The sequence below is a fragment of the Haliotis rubra genome, unplaced genomic scaffold, assembly GCF_003918875.1.
Source record: "Haliotis rubra isolate DU_JTF1 unplaced genomic scaffold, ASM391887v1 Scf112, whole genome shotgun sequence".
NCBI classification, from domain to species: domain Eukaryota; kingdom Metazoa; phylum Mollusca; class Gastropoda; order Lepetellida; family Haliotidae; genus Haliotis; species Haliotis rubra.
Genome location: NW_025765026.1, coordinates 1,857,733 through 1,872,268, shown reverse-complemented (window position 1 = coordinate 1,872,268; position 14,536 = coordinate 1,857,733). Strand labels below are relative to the sequence as shown.

General features: G+C 39.7%; 1 protein-coding gene across 2 annotated transcripts in view; it reads left to right on the top strand.

Moving 5' to 3' along the window:
* The window catches only part of LOC124289770 (acetylcholine receptor subunit alpha-type acr-16-like), an 87,293-nt gene that overhangs the window by 47,377 nt on the left and 25,380 nt on the right, over positions 1 to 14,536 (top strand). The window contains exon 1 of one of the 2 annotated variants that reach the window (XM_046726455.1): positions 6,632 to 7,164. The exons of the other annotated variant lie outside the window; for it this stretch is intronic. The gene's annotated coding sequence lies outside the window, so the exon portion shown is untranslated. Of the gene's footprint in view, positions 1 to 6,631; positions 7,165 to 14,536 lie in introns of those variants that run through there. 2 annotated transcript variants of the gene reach the window in all.

Below are 14,536 nucleotides of genomic sequence, written 5' to 3'. Positions count from 1 at the left end.
GTACGTAGAAAATATTTGTATCAAGTATAACCGTGCGTATCGTAACTAAGACTGTAAAATGGATATAATTCAAACAAACGTCGGTTATAGTTTATTGGTGATGGATTTTCATTTGGCCTTTTCTGTATTTTGATATTTACATCTAAAATCATTTGGAAGTAAATGTTTCGGTGATAAAATGAAAAAATAGGTTGATTCAAAACTTCGACACATTTAAGTGAATATTTACTTTATTGAATGTTCTGATAGTACCTCCATAAGGACACATCAAATCAGTCATAATAAATTAAACCTGAGGTTACATAAACAAACTGGGGTCTACTGTTGATTACCCGAAAAATGTGGTTGCAAAGTCGATAATTCGATATTACCTTTTCCAAAGTAGATTATCATATGATATATGAAATTGTAACTGCCATCAACGTAGGTACAAGTATCATCGACTTAGATGAAAGTATCGTCTACGTAGATGAAATTATCATACGTAGATGAAAGTATTATCTACGCAAATGCCGCCACATAGCTGGAATGTTGATGAGTGTGGCGTTAAACAACAACACTCTAACGTAAATGTGAAGGTTGTAGCTTTTAACACACAGCAATACACTTCCATATTGTACCTTTAAACCTCTTCATCCATCATTCAGCTTGACACAGCCATCCACATGTGAGAAGTTCACCACAATGCATATTACACAGCTGTTCAGTGAGCATAAGCTAGAGAACAAAAACAAAGAGATCAAATAAAGATCCAATTAAATTCCTTTTTTCGACGTGTGTTACTTTTATAATGCAGTTGACCTTTATATCAGCTTTGTACTGAGCATCTCAATCCCAAACAACAAGGGCTTCTTTCAACTAGCAATAGCATGCCCTAGAATGGAGAAGTATGGCCATGACATTTGATGCTTATAATCAAATCAGAAAATGTCCGCCAAGTCGTCAGGCATCTTTTTATTAACATCACAGCGCTAATGACCCGTCCAGACTGACTAGTACCTTCAGAGCGAGCCACACTCAAATGGTGGATTTGAATCACTAACGATTTATAATGATTAGTTGTGTAGACGAGGTAATCCCGTCGTGCTCATTCCGATCAAGCCAGTAATTGCCAATCCTTCGTCGATTCTCCCTTGGACACGTCAGTGGGGGTACACAAGTGTTCTACCATACCGAGAAATTGTTACCAGCCCGTGGGAGACCGACGGAGGAGGAGGACAAACACCTTGAGGCATGAGCAATCCCATAATTCTTCGTTTGATTGCATCACATTCTTAAAGTTGAGACTTAGATTTGATGATGAAGTATGTTTGAGGGCAGAATTTCAATTAACCATTATGGTGAAAGTCTCTGTAATCGTATCAGTGTTGTTCAAAGTTTGTGTGATTAGGTAAAGAAATACTTGTTTGTCAAATTTGTCTGGCTGGGGTTTGATTGTTTAATCTCTGTAACACACCTGCGAATTTATGGGATCCTTGTACGAGATTCGGTTTCTTGCATTAATAACAGACCCTTTTGCACACGACAACGACCCTACAAGGTTTATACCCTTAGTAATAGAAACATATTCAAGAGGGAATAAGATGCTGAAAGACCAAAAAGCAAAAATAAATACACCTGTCACACAAAATAGAATAAATAACTGAGTGTGCATTGACGTTATGAATTATAAAACTTTTTTGAAACATGTTTTTAAAAATTGCCTGCTTTCATGAGCTAAAAACTTCTTCTGAATAAACAAGCATGCTCTCAAGGTCAATGACTGCCAGAGTTTATTTTTTGGCATTTTAAGATTTTAATATTTGAAGCTACTTAAGCAAATGCATTTATCTCGTTTATATGCAGAAGTTTATAGGTTTATAAGAATCCCGCTATGTCATATTTTCCAACAAATACAATCCTGTTTATGACAGGCGTGCAAGACTTGGATCGGAGTAAATGTTGAACAGCGAGGACACAGAATACCTCTGGGTGTTATCCGGCTTGGCATGTGCGCCATAATCGATTTTGATTGGCTCTCCTCAGCCCTACCTGTCACTTCAGATGGGCACAAGCTTTGAAAAGGGGATTTCCCGGGTTTCTCAAGAGATGAGTTGCATTGAATGTCTTTTTCACACAGGGCTTCAAAGTTTGTAAAATATTGAATTATTTAATACTGGAATTTGTTTGATGTGATAACAAGTTAAAATCAATGGCGTTTGTCAACTGAAATTGACAAATGAAGCGTGGCATGAGATGTGGGAATTGATTGATTTTAAAGGTCATGTGACTTGATAATACGGCCATCTTGACAAAGAGTAAATACAGACGGATCAATAAGGAACAAAAAGTTCTTAGAAACTGAACGGTGTTAAGTAATAAGAGCTGGCACCTCGGTAACTTTGGTCTGGGGTCAGTTTAACATTTCAGGATTGCAAGTAGCTGTTATTCCACACCTTTGTAAATGAATGTTGTTTTACGCCACTTAAGTAGTATTTAATTCATTTCATTGATGGGATGACATCAGAAGTGGGTTTCACCTGTTGTCAAACCACAAAACGCTTTCACCACAGAACTTCCAAACCTCCTTGTCCTATTCTATCAGTGGAATATTTTTAAAAAAGCATTGTATAAACAACAGGTTTCTGTAGTGTTTACATTTTACTAAAAAGTCAAAACGAATTTACAATAAGTTATAACATGTTTAACACTAGATCACATGTCTCTATTTAAAAATCAACGATTGTAAAGCACTACAGTATTTAAATATACAGTAATGTAATTAGAATTACTCTGTATGTCGGTTTTGAGTTGTAATACGGATGGGCGAGTTATTATAAACTACCTCTGCCTTGAAGAATATTTCAGTATTTCAGTTATATCATTCTCAGTAAATTTATCACAGGAGAGCTATACCGGTCGTACACCTTTTAACACCGGTGAAACCGACGACCACGACGAAGATCCTGACACGGTTAAGGGACATAACTCAGTGTGACTTCTTAGACGGAGGAAAAGGAATAAATTCCTGCACGTTCTTACTGTTGGCAATAAGGCTGGAACTTTTATGATACACTAAAACACTGTGAACATCGTCACAGGCAGTGAATTTATCTTCTGGGAACAGAATCATATGGACGTCTTGCACATATAGCTTGTTTCTGGATCTACTGTTGACGTGTTTGTATAACGCCATTCATTTACATGATGCTGACTTGTTGCTCCTGGCATCGTCACACCTGGACGATAGTGGAGAACATTATGTTAATGATTCACTAAAATCAGTGACGACACCAGGTGTTCGCAGAAAGATAACAGATGTCCCGCTTTCTTGGTAGCATCAGCTGTAACGTGTAAATATCGTCTCCAGTAACTTACACAAAGATGCAAAACACACAATAGAACAGTTTGTGGGATGTGTACCAAAACGGTTACATTCGAGATTTCCGGGGGTTAATATTCATTCCGAACTCTCCAGATAAAGGGAAAAAGTGTAACAGATTTTTCATGTCATGTAACAAATGTAATATTGGAAAACGGAACTGCTTCCAAGCGTCAAAACAAGATTTCTTTCCCGAACAAAGGCTATATATACGGTCTAATTGGCTTCATACACCATCAACAGCAATAACCTCCTCTTGAGAGAACATTTGTGGAAACGTTCTTCTTTTAGTTAATCTCCCCATAACTCATTGTTCGGAATACGACTATTAGAACGATCAGCAAACATAGGTTTGCTCTAAAAAGCGACAGATCGTTGCTAAATTGGCGGAATGAAAGAACAAGTCAGCGGTTATTGCGCAATTAACTATGCTAAATTTCATAGGCTTGACTGGCCTTCGAGATTTGTAGCTTGTCAGTTGTAGAACCAAGCCAGATTGAGTTCAATTACACACGAACGTGATTGCTAATGCCCTGGTGGACACAGTCGACATTCCTGATAGACACAGTCGACATAATGACGCTATGCTATGATAAAAAACGTCACAATGTGGTTAGATGTGATATATCGTGGTTATATAATATTATGCCGCGTATCATCGCGTGGTAATAGACACAACACCTTGGTTATACTCTATATACCGTGTTGATACATGAACAGTGTGCTTAGATGCCATGGTTAAAAATACTGGACTATACCCTGGCTGCATGGGCCATACCGTAGTTTTACATACCATACCGTGGGTACAAGGACAGATTATACCCTGGTTATATGTACCATATTGTAGTTATACATACCATACTGTGGTTACGAGGACAGATTATACCCTGGTTATATGTGCCACACTGTAGTTATACAAGCCATTCCATGGTTACAAGGACAGATTATACCCTGGTTATATGTGCCACACTGTAGTTATACAAACCATACCGTAGGTTACAAGGACAGATTATACCCTGGTTATACCATACCGTGGTTGTTGTAGGTACATACATACCATACCGAAGGACAGATTATACCCTGGTTATATGTGCCACACTGTTGTTATACATACCATACCGTGGTTACAAGGACAGATTATACCCTGGTTATATGTGCCACACTGTTGTTATACATACCATACCGTGGTTACAAGGACAGATTACACCCTGGTTATATGTGCCACACTGAGGACAGATTATACCCTGGTTATATGTGCCACACTGTAGTTACCATACCGTGGTTACAAGGACAGATTATACCCATGTGCCACACTGTAGTTATACATACCATACCGTGGTTACAAGGACAGATTATATACCCTGGTTATATATGTTACAAGGACAGATTATGCCACACTGTAGTTATACATACCATACCGTGGTTACAAGGACAGATTATACCCTGGTTATATGTGCCACACTGTAGTTATACATACCATACCGTGGTTACAAGGACAGACCCTGGTTATAGATATACATACCATACCGTGGTTACAAGGACAGATTATACCCTGGTTATATGTGCCACACTGTAGTTATACATACCATACCGTGGTTACAAGGACAGATTATACCCTGGTTACATGTGCCATACTGTTGTTATACAAACCATACCGTGGTTACAAGGACAGATTATACCCTGGTTATATGTGCCACACTGTTGTTATACATACCATACCGTGGTTACAAGGACAGATTATACCCTGGTTATATGTGCCACACTGTAGTTATACATACAGTACCGTGGTTACAAGGACAGATTATACCCTGGTTATATGTGCCACACTGTTGTTATACAAACCATACCGTGGTTACAAATACCTATATCACATGTAACTATATCATAGTTACATGTGCCACGCGCTCGTTATACATACCATACAGTGGTCATAAGGACATATAGTCAGGTGCTTTCCGCATTAGATGTCTCCAACGTGAAACTTCAAACTTCACATCGACAATTACATACAAATCGCGAAATAGGGAGAGTATCCGGCCCCATTGGCATCACTCTGCATCATTATGCAATTGGCCTTGGTACATTATCATAACGAATATGAATTTCAGTTATCATTTGGGAAACGGTAGGGTAGACTGTCAGGAGCATTCATGGACTTTGGCCAAGACATAAATCCTGAAAGAGGACCAACTAGATCCAAACGTATGCCTTAAGCGTTTCTAATCAGAAACAATTAAAAATATAATTTACAAATATTCCTATTATCAACCTTATGATTATTCATGGAATGGAAATGTACATGCAACTTTTAACATGGAGGCTGTGCACAACCACCTTGTATTGTTGAATGTTTTTTTAATCGTCCTTACTGCAAGACATATTGTTTAGCGAAGCATGCATCAGTTATGAAAACCAGGCTGTATTTCAAATGCTTTTCGTCAGATATATGGTGATTATTAACAGGACCACCCTAAATCAAGAGCTGTTCTGAAAGAATAAATGCCTTACTAGGGTTTTCACAGACAGTTTCCAAGGCTTCTCAGTCCTAACAATACTCGAAGACAGAACGCCACACACGGGGGACAACGAAGCAGTCGCTTCATTAAATGACCCGTGTGTTCAAGAGAGACAACATTGCCTGTCAAATGAAATTATACATTGTTACATTATGAATGCATGTCAGTAACTTGCTCCAAGGAAAATGAATTCATATGAGGCTAAAAACGAGTGCCCAAGCACAACCCACAATGTCTGGATATAGAAGTGCATGTGAAGTAAGTGCATTTTGGGAAAATTGATTTTTCGTGAATTTTGTTCACAACAGATAATTCTGATGGTAACACAAGATGAAGAAGAGTATAGGAGATAAGAACGACAAGCGGTTGGATAAAAACCTCATTGATCATAAAAGAACGCGGTGAAATTGCAGTCTATTATCAGAACAGAGACACGGGGGTTTTAAATGGGAGCTGGGCAAGTCCAGATATCACTGGCGTCCTTGACAATTGGAAGACCTGTATGATTTTCCTGCGTGGAAGTACAGCCATCTGCGACCTTTGCTTCTGTGCATATGTATCATGACGGTGACGTGATAGCCGTTGACGGGCCTGGGATGCTGCATCAGCAGACCACAGTATGAAGACTGTTACGTGCTGGGGGAAGTCCGGTGTAAATTACCAACTGCGGAATGACCTTGATCAGTCAACACTGGCGACAAAGACGTCACTGTTTTCGTCCCACGTTAGCATCGACGTGATTGGTGCAGGATACTGTACAACGTCAAGAGCAGGTACGGGTTGCCCATCTTGATGTATTGGCTCTAGGATACATCCAGGGGGTTAATCCTGTTGGGGGAATTGACGTCATGGTATGAGGAGAGAGTTATTGTAAAAGGAAGACACATTTTAAAGTAAAGAGAACGTCATTCTGTAGCCAGCAGCCTTGGGCGTTCTCAAAGGATAGCCACAAGGGGCACTATTGCAACAGAACAATGACAGGCCACGCACTGCTCCAAGAATTCAGGGCGTGTACCCGTATTGTCCTGGCCATCATGCACCTCAGCATCTGCTCTAGCGTTTGATAGATCTCTTGGTATCAATGTAGCCAACAGATATGATAGCGCCCAAACCTTGCTGCACAACGTACATCAAGAATCTGACCATAGACAACAGGAGACTACGTCATCGATGAAGAGTTGTGTCAAGACATATCTGAACGTCCCGGGGAGTTTCAGAAGAGGTTGATACATGTAGCATTGCTGAAGCGCTATAGAAGCTAACGGAAGCTTACTGCTTTCATGAAAAGTGAGTTGTGACACCAGATGTGTTTAATTCCTCAGTTTTCATTAAATTCTCTTGTAGTTGGTTTTCTGTAATTACTTAAATCATGAGCACATTTTGTCGTTTACATGTCCACAGCAGCCCGCTTCGATACATACGTTCTCTTTATAGATTCAGCCCTCTGTGGCCTATCCAGTCACGGTGTTGGTATCTTGGTCAGTGATCTATACCACAGAGAGAGACGTTATTAAAAACAATCAGTAACTGTTAAACTGATATACATTATGACATTACAGTTGGCATTATTTGACATTCATCATTTGTATGATTGTATGAGCTGTCAGCAGGCACGAAACGAAGCTATCTATAAATGAGTAAACCCGTTCTACGTTAATCCAAATGTAATGAAATTTATTGATAGAGTGATGAACATATTAAGTACGTCTTCACTTCCAATTATGTCCACATTCCCATAGCTCTTACGAAATGATTGCATGCCAGCTTATTCGGAGACAAAAAACTATTTCAAAAACCAAAAGTGTGTAATCGATAGAGCATGGTGATGTAAATATTTTATATGAATGATCACACAATATGGAAAAAACATCCTAAGAGCATCTTAAAAAGCATACGGGCAAATGGAACTGTATTCTGAAAATTGGCCATTGAGTTTTAGACCCTATTCCCTCCATTAGCAGCTATATGGAATTACTGGTCCTCAGGCTTGCTAACAAGAACAAAGGGGAGGTTTCCGTGATGTCAACGATGCATCACATGTGAAGCCTTTATTCCCATCAAACACAACTTCAACTACAGTGGCATTATCGGCTATGCGCAAAAACGCTTGAATGATATTTAGTTGTAAAATGCTTCAGCATGGTCTGGCGATCGCAAGGTTCAATACCATCTAGCTGTAGCAGCCTGACCTGGGGCTGAAATCAAAGACCGAGCGACTGTGCGCATCCTTGAACATCATCACTAGCGTCCATCCCAGTTACCGGGAACCCTGTACTATTTTGAAGGTGATCTGCCAATGTCTGCAATGGCTCTAATTCATTTAGTAACATTGACAATTTCCCTTTAAACGCCTGTCACTTTCTTACTAAAACATGAAAGTAGAAATCCATATTTCAACTGTAACACTAAAATTTTCCCTATCAGTTTAGAACAAATATCTATCGATGGGATTCAAATGACGGACTTATGATCCTTGGCCCGACTCCCTATTCACGTGTCCAATATGTAAAACTATACTGTTAGCAGGCTGAAGAGATGTCGACTGCGAGATGATGCCAGTCCATACTCGCTTGTCATCAAGATACGTGGACAACATAGATGTATTTTTCTAAGATTTCATGTAAGCGGTCTGAATCCCACAAATGGCACAATGATACCGATTGGATTTGAACCGCTGACCTTCTGACACCATGTTGGACCCTTTTCCACATGACCAACGAGGTTAAGTCCTTCAGCAAGCCTACACGGTGATTATGAGGATTAAACCCTCTAAGAATACATCAATACATACCATTAAAGCCACAATGTCCACATCACACGTCTGTAAAACTACAATATAATTTCTCTCAATTATACTAACTATCCGCCCTTGGGGTATCTACCATATGATTTATTCCCCCAAAATTACGTATTTAGATTACAATATTAAATGAAAAAGTTCGAATGAATTAATGCAACTTTGCATTAAATCAACTCTCGCACCCTCTACCGGTCGGACATTATTTCATGCGAACCCCTTGTAGCGCTCTTTACGAATATCCAACGCACAACTTAACACCGCGTGCGACAGTTTTCGATGTACGAAGCTAAAGTTAGTGCATGTGCCCCCAATATAATATTATATAGGCCAAAATATTATCGAAAATGTGCGACATAGTGCCTTTAAAATATGGAACGTTCACATTAACACCCACGTAGCAACGTTGATAAGTGAGTGAGTGAGTTGAGTTTTACGCCGCTTTTAGCAATATTCCAGCAATATCACGGCGGAGGACACCAAAAATGGCCTTCACACATGATACCCATGTAGGGGATCGAACCCAGGTCTTCGATGTGACGAGCGAACGCTTTAACCACAAGGCTACCCGATCGCCCCCAAGGTGGATTAAATGTCCGACACATTATGACCTGCTAACAAGACATGATTGTCTCTTCCCTTTTTCGATGTTCTTTATCAGCTGAATGGGTCAGCACCGGTGTACCGTTTCGTTTGGGTTTAGGTGTAATATATTTTATACACGAGGGCGTTAAATCATGTTGTTTTTGATAGAAAAGAGGAAATTCGGGCTTCCGTCTGCGCTCTTTCAAAGTTTCCCAGTCCGTTCCATAACACAGTGATTGGTGTGAGAGGCATATTTATCATAAGGCTTTATAAATAGTATATAGACTTTAGAGATCGTGTCTCTTTTCATTGTTTTAGGTGTAATATATGTTATACAAGAAAAAAACAGCTTCGGTTTTCTCAGGGTTATATGAGATCAATATTGTTTTCCTTCAGCCCCCAATTTTGTCATGTTCGTGTGAAGAGAACTTTTAGTGATTGTGTTTTACATCAGAAGCTGCAATGAAAGGTGCATTCTTATGCAATCTAATTTATCTGCAATGTCATTTACGCAAACTATATTAAAAGAAGTGGACCAAAGAGAGACCCTCGAGGGACGTCGACTAATAAACACCAGGGCTTGCATATACCGCCATTAACAAATACATGTACCCTTTCACTTACATAACATGAAATGCCTTTTCAATTTTTCCAATCAGTAAGAAATGCACTTCCCTGTTAAAATATACAGGAAGTTACAATATCTGCAGCGTATGACTTATAACAATAATAAATAATACCTTATGACTAATTCGGTCAGACCCGCGAGCCTTTTTCGTCTATATGTGCATTCATTATATTATATTGATTCAAAGGAAGCATTAAACTTACGGGCCTTTCCCAAATCGGAGAAGAGTAGCTGGCTTTGTTTGTTTGAGCGCAGGAAATAGCAGTGGCCCAACCAGGGTTTCTTACAATATATCGTAATAATTTCCAAATTGAAGGTATACTTTCTGCATGCAATTCTAAAAGTAGGCAATCAATATTTGCTTAAACTGTTCTTCAGCTTGACATTTCATATTATTAACTTTACGTTGTTTCTTTTATGTGAAAGTATCTGCAATACGTTCATTCCACTTGACCTTTCTCCGTCAGACTAAGAGTCAAAGATAGTTGCGTCCGGCGCATGGAGTTTACTGGAACAGAATATGCTAGATATAATGTTGTTTCGTAATAGTACAAAAGTATCGACATGCATATTAGGGCGTTTTAGACATTTTCGGCTCAAAAGAATAGAAAAGATGGAAAATTGATGTCAGATTCCAAAAAAGAAGTTAGGGTCCTAATTACGTTTTCTGGAAAGGGGCAGAGGGTGATTATTGTTTGTAACGTTTTGCGGTTGGGGCAAAAAAATACATTAATATTTTGTCTACAAAAAAGGGGGCGTCCAACAGTCCGCTTTTGTCTCACAAGAGGTTATTGACCTGAGCATCTGGCATATCCTGTTCACGAGTTTTCTTTTTGAGTTAATACATGACTATGTATATATTGTTTTGCAGCATTGTAGGAGACCATTTCCTTTCTTAAAATACAACAGCCAGCTTCTCCATGGGACCCACATCCTCAACCCGACCCCCAACCCCTAAGATCATATGAAATATTATCGTGAAATTTGCTATCAGATATATGAAATGCTATTCAGTGCATAAAGGGCAAGGGCATTATGTGCTATTTGTATAAATGACCCTATTAGATGCTCACCGGTGGCCGAATAGACTTTCAAATGAGATGTCTCAGGATGACTTCCTTCCCGCACCAGAGCACGCAGCGGTATATATACCAGCTGTACAGGGTCCATAACATATTAACATACTGGTGAAAGACCTGCAGACCACATGAGCCACCCTTAGAAGCGTAGCCACCGATGTTGCGATGGGTATGGCGCTTTTGTGGTAGTCAAGGCCACAATGTAAATGAGATCTGGATGTCCGAGAAAGAACTTAATAGGCGTGACCGGTGTTGGGGGACCTCAGGTTGATACTAAAAGATGGAATTGCGTGGTTAAATGAGGAACTCGATCCTGAAGTTTTAACGAGCGGATGTCATGAGTAGCACGTATTCTGAGGTTATGCTAAAATGAAGCTAATGTCCTGAGCTACACTTGTATTTTCTTCCAGCATCACTTCGAAATGGTCTTACCATTAAAAGGGCAAGGAATACGATGGCAATTTGTGATTAAGTGTACGACTATTGGTAGTACTCAACTAATATAAACGGACCCACTGATGGTAAATTAATACATGCTTGTAATTGGCTACAAGTGATATTATTAAGCTGGAAATTTCGAATCCTCGCGTGAATGGAAATCAGGAAATCAGCGTTTCTGTTAGATGTGAATGTATAATTGCACTGGTTGGTAATTCAGTCCCTTCCTGCGTTGTTTAAGGGTGGTCCAATAGAATAAAACGAAATTCACTGATGATAATGAAACATGTTTATGGCTGCAACTTTTATCCATGTATACATTTCAATCACCAATGGCAATATAGTCAAGAATACTGATCACATATTCAAGTAGTATTTTGAAACACGTATAGGTATCAAGTTTGTCACGTACAATGTGTAGTGTCACGAACGTTGACAAGAAAACGGGGCGGTGGGGTGGTTTAGTGGTCGTCAAGCCGAAAGCCGGGTTCGATTCCCCACATGGGTACAATGTGTGAAGGCCATTTCTGGTGTCCCCCGCCGTGGTATTGCCTGAATATTGCTAAAAGCGGCGTAAACCCATGCTCAGTCAGTCAGTCAGTCAGTGAAAAGAAAACATCCTGGAAATGCAAGTAAGTAAGCAAGTGAAACCTGCATATATCTTAATTTACGTTTTTATCAGACTCGCTTATAGTCCCCCACTTGCAGCACATATATTGTCCCTCACAAAGCCCATCGACAGACCAAAGTAGGCATTGAGCAAACACTGCTAGATTGGACCCTGGAGAGAATTTAGACTCTGGTTTCAATTTAGTCTCACTTGATCAAGACGTACGGATTCCTTCAAGAGACAAGCATTGCTATAACCAGGTTTAAATCACCTATCTGGCTATTACATCAGATACACACAAGGGCGCCTGAACGATGAACCTTTAATACCATTAGCACTGCATTATGGGAAGTCTTGAAGCACGCGCAGCACGTGATCAAGGGTGCCTAGCAGTGGCATCGCCTACTGAGAGGAAGGCTTTCTGGTGAGAGAAAATTGCATTCGATTTGGAGAATTCTAGTTTGGATTAAGTTGAACAGAGAGTTTTGTTTCGTCTGTTTGTTTTGCTGAGTGTATTTTACAAGATAAATATACCTGTGTATGTACAGCTATGCGGTCAGAACATTGTTCCTTGTGTTACAGATTAATAGATTATTACTGATAATTTCATTCAGGAAAGTAATTGGCGCAGGTTAGTGTAAGGGTAATGTATTTTTACGGTGAGGTGGGTGTTATTGCAGTCTTTGGCAACCTGGTCTTTGATAAAGTTACGACTAAATTATCTCCCCTCTTTAACGCTTTCATATCAAGTGAGATAGAAAATTGTGCGGTACTTCCACGGTTATATAACAAGTCCCAAGTTGCATTCTCTCAGAAACAACAAACAAGGTTATGGGAGAATAAGTGGCCGGGGACATTGTTGAAATTGAATACCGTTGAATCCTGTTTGGCAAAATTTCTAAAATCCATTTGCGAATCCTTTCAGGAAATGCATCTAAATCAACCTCAACGTAGCAACCTAATAGGAAAGCTGCAATGTTTTCATATCGTTTGACAGCTTTAAGACGTCCCGTACTCGTTCAGACATCTTTATATTCCCCAAGAGGCCAGTCATACCGCCATATTAGTTGGACCAGTGTAACAGAATTTGTCATCCCGTTATAAAGGGTTGACTTTACAGCTCCCGACTATCTGACGTGTAAGGAGCTGTGTTGTTTACCTGTCCCCGGTTGCGCAGCTGCAATCTCAGTCTGTTAGGACTCGCTACTAAAGGTGTTAAATGAGGCTGTTGAGAGCCTTTCAAGCAGTAGTTTTGTCAGCCTACAGACGTGATTAGTCCCATGTTGCGCTCATGGCTCGGGCCTTATTGGTACTGCATCAAAATGTAAATATATACTCCTCCCCGAATGAATTTGTGTGTGCAGAGATCTTGTCGGCTACACTGACGAGGGACCAGTCAATACGCTGACACAATCTATTAGAAAATGGCTAATTTCATTTAAATTAATATTAGTAATTTATTCGTTTTCTTTTAGCTTCCAAGTGCGTTTTCCGAGTTTAGGGGTTTCAAACGTAGATTGAATGTCTAAAACTGTTCCTGAAAGACCGAGCGTTCGGTTCAAATTTCAACTATATATAAATTCATTTTAAAATACAAAACATACAACAGATCTAGATGCTTTTTATTGGAAACATAGCAGGTATATCTAAGCCCTCCAGAATAATGTTTCTGTCACCTTTTGGTAGGACAAGCAGTTGACACGTGTGACAACATCATAGACATGTGTGGCCTTAGTTTACGATGCAGTTTACAATGTACTTAAAATGATGCGAGGAATTATTGCGAGGAAGTGTGAGGAATTAAAGACGACAAACCGTATTGTGTGTTTAGGGACCGTTCATAAGTTATGGCTAGGGGTGGGGTGGGGTGGTGTGATGATGATTTTTATGGAGAAGCATATACAATGTGAATTACTCCCCCTAAAATGTATGTACAAAGAAAGTGACACCACCACCCCCACCCCCCCCTGCATGTCCTGTACAAAATATATGACCACCCTCTCACTTCCCATATTTTTAAGCACACCTTTTCCATGTACAAAATTGTTGACACCCCTAGTACATGTGTACAAAACCTCAACCACCGCTCGCACGCACGCACGCACACACACAGCCATAAATTATGAACGGCCCCTTGTCCCCACGCTGTCAGGCGTCAACTCGTTGTTTAGGAACATGAGCTGTTATTGATGCAACAACTTGTTGTTTGTCAGCGCTGGAAATTACGGAACCACTTATATGTAGTATATTTTGGAGATTAGCCGGAGACGGTGACATAACATATTTATTGTTAACATTAGAGTCAGAATAAAATGAAAGCTACGATAACGTTTTCGCGAAACCCAAACTTCGCAATGGATGCTATTTTCAATGATTATGGAAACTTAGAATTTCGTTGATTTTTGTGTGGAAAAGTATTTGTACGCCATGATGTAGTTATCATCACATGACGCTGATCATCACCTGCCACCTACAAAGTTGTACGTACATTATATTATACTAATGTACAACCGTTGGTGGTT